The 3,079-nt window shown below is 38.1% G+C and overlaps 1 pseudogene; it reads right to left on the reverse strand.

The window, feature by feature from the left end:
• Positions 1-757: 757 nt before the first annotated feature.
• LOC104984158 lies at positions 758-1,699 on the reverse strand (annotated as a pseudogene).
• Between the last annotated feature and the right edge of the window lie 1,380 nt (positions 1,700-3,079).

The following is a 3,079-nucleotide window of genomic DNA, read 5'->3' on the forward strand; positions in this document are numbered from 1 at the left end:
TGGACTTTACACTATGTTGTATTTAGATCTATATATTCTTTTCACTTAAGTAAAATAATCGCAGTTCACAAATACACACAAAAAGATCTCTAGGTACTTGACTAAAAGAAATCTAGAGTTGTAGGATACAAGGCTAGGTATATAGTTCTGAAAGGAGTTTGCAGTATGTGATTGTTCTTATTTTCCTATAACTGCCTTTTTGTTTTTGTTTAGTCGCTGAATCATGTCCAGCTGTTTTGCATCCCCATGGGCTGTAGCCCACCAGATTCCTCTCTCCATGGGATTTCCCAGGCAAAAACACTGGAGTGGGTAGCCATTTCCTTCTCCAGAGGATCTTCCTGGCCCAAGGATTGAACCTGTGTCTCCTGCATTAGCAGGTGGATTCTTCAACTGTCTTTTACCTTTTAACATATTATTACCTTTTATACCTTGAGGCCAACTATTTTGAGAGCGAAGTCTCCCCCAGGTTTAGCCTTCAATACAGGCAGGATCACTCTCCCTCCAGATTTTTCAGTGTGTTTTTACTCTGTAAAAAGTTTTCTTTTCTTTTTTTTTTTTTTTAAACAAAGGGGATTATTAGTGAAAAGTGAAATCAAGGAAAACACATTGAGAGGAAAATAAAGAAGGAACCAGTGAAGGCAAGCTGTTGTTGGAGGCTTGGCTTTTACACATTCTGACTGATTTTCCCATTAGCAGGAGAGAATCAGCAACAGAGGGAGTGATGAGAAGACAGTCACTGGCGTCAGATGAATAGCCTTCAGATCATTAAGCTCCCTTCCCAGAACCTTTTATTGCACCAAACTCTTCTTATGGAATTTTTCATCTCCATGTTTCTAAGTGTGTAGATAAGCGGGTTGAGCATGGGGACAATAATTGTGTAGAAGAGTGTAAACACTTTATCTTCTGGTAATGTTGTGGCAGGTCTAATGTAAACAAAGATGACAGGTGTGAAAAAGAGGATCACGGACTGTGATGTGGGAACTACAGGTGGAAAGTGCTTTATGGTGGCTTTCTGCAGAATATTTGCACACATTATACAGAATCAAAGTGTAGGAGGCCATCAAAACCACAAAGAGCACCAGTCCCATCAAGCCAGAACTGGCAATGACAAAAAAGCCAATTTTGTGAGTATCAGTGCAGGCTAGTTTCAACAAAAGATATGCATCACGGAAATAGTGATCTATTTCACTGGGGCCACAGAAAGGTCAAACAATCGCAAGAAGAAAGAGACCAAGAGAATGAAGAAGTCCCCCTGCACACGACGCTATGAGAATTGAGTGACGTTTTTGCCTGTTCATGGTGATGGCATCGTGGAGAGGTTTGCTGACGGCCACATAGCAGTCACAGGCCATCCCTGTGAGGGTGAAGACCTCAATCCCCCCCCAAAGAAGTGGGTGGTGAAAAGCTGTGTCATGCAGTTTTTATAGGAAATGGCCTTTTTCTCCATCAGTAAGTCAGTCATGAGTTTGGGTGTCACAGTGGAGGTGTAGAAGAGGTCTGAGAGTGCAAGGCAGTTAAGGAAGAAGTACATGGGCTGGGTGACTAGCTGACTGCATGTAATAGAAATCACAGTGATCAAATTCCCCAACCAAATAGCCAGGTAACAGAATAAGAAAAATAAAAAGCAGAGGATCTGGACTTTCTTGGCCATAAAAAGTTCTAAGAGGATAAATTCAGTAACATTATTTCTATCTTCCATGATCCGATGTTCAAGAAAATGATCTGAAATGACAAAACCAATGAAACGAATCATTGATGAGAAAATGGAAACCTAATATCTACTTAAAATGGCACCAATGCCTTTTAAAGACAAGTTATTTTGAGACCCACTGAAATCATTTTCATTTGATACGAGTCTTTTGAATATCTAGTACTAATATTCTTCTAAGAGCTAAGAATACAGTGACAAATTAGACAAAGTTCAAGTTTTTATATAATTTAAATTATTTTGTGAGGAAGCAAGGAATTATATTTATCAAGAATTTTAAAAAAAGAGATAATCTTAATGGTGTTGAGTAGGGTGACATATAATGTGCCAATTTAGGATGTAAAATAGAGGTAACTATAGAATTTGCTTGATTAAGTGGTTTCTAATGAAATCACAAAATTGGTGTAGGGTGTGTGGGTGGGTTTTGCAGTGCTGGCACAGAGTCAATGTTAAATAAATATCAATTAAATAAAAATCTGGAAAGTGAACAATGTGCTATAATTTTGAAGGAATAATACAATAAATAATCATCCTTTAGTCAGGTAATTCACGATAAAACTGAAGAACAAATCATTTTTATGAGTGGACTCATAATCCTTTTTGACTTTTAAGTTAGTTAAGTTGCTCAGTTGTGTCTGACTCTTGGTGACCCTGTGGACTGTAGCCCACCAGGCTCCTCCGTCCATGGGATTCTCCAGGCAAGAATACTGGAGTGGGTTGCCATTTCCTTCTCCAGGGACTCTTCCTGACACAGGATCAAACCCAGGTCTTCTGCATTGCAGGCAGGTGCTTTAACCTCTGAGCCACCAGGGAAGCCCTTTTGACTTTTAAGAGGAAATAATTCCTTCATGTGAAATACTCCATGAAACTTTCATATTTCTTAAACTTTATTTGTAGCATCTCTAGGTTAATATATTTACAACTCTGCTTTTCCTATTTGTCTGTATTTATCTTGCAAGATTATTTCCTCTTTCAAAATAAATTAACATTCAGAAGTTATTTGAGTTACATCTTATCAGACTGTAATTATAGTTGCCTAGTTTGGAAATAATATACTGAGAAATGGGCTCCTCTAATTCCAAAATAGTTCCCCCAAACACAATACAATAAACAAGATGTAGCACTTCTTCCCTTAATTTCTTAGAGAATTCACCCACACAATCTGCATGACTATATAGAGGAATCTCTTCGGTTCTCTAAAATAGAAACAGTTATACCTGTATTCATGTAATCATCTGGTAAATACACTATGTAAGTAGGCAAAATAGCTAGTTTTTTCCTCCCACTTTGTTGCTTAATTGTTCATTCCCTAGGATCCCAGGCTCCCATTCATAAAACAAAAGTGATTAGATAATCTCTGAAGATCTCCCC

Source organism: Bison bison, unplaced genomic scaffold, assembly GCF_000754665.1.
Source record: "Bison bison bison isolate TAMUID 2011002044 unplaced genomic scaffold, Bison_UMD1.0 scf7180017863898, whole genome shotgun sequence".
NCBI lineage: Eukaryota > Metazoa > Chordata > Mammalia > Artiodactyla > Bovidae > Bison > Bison bison.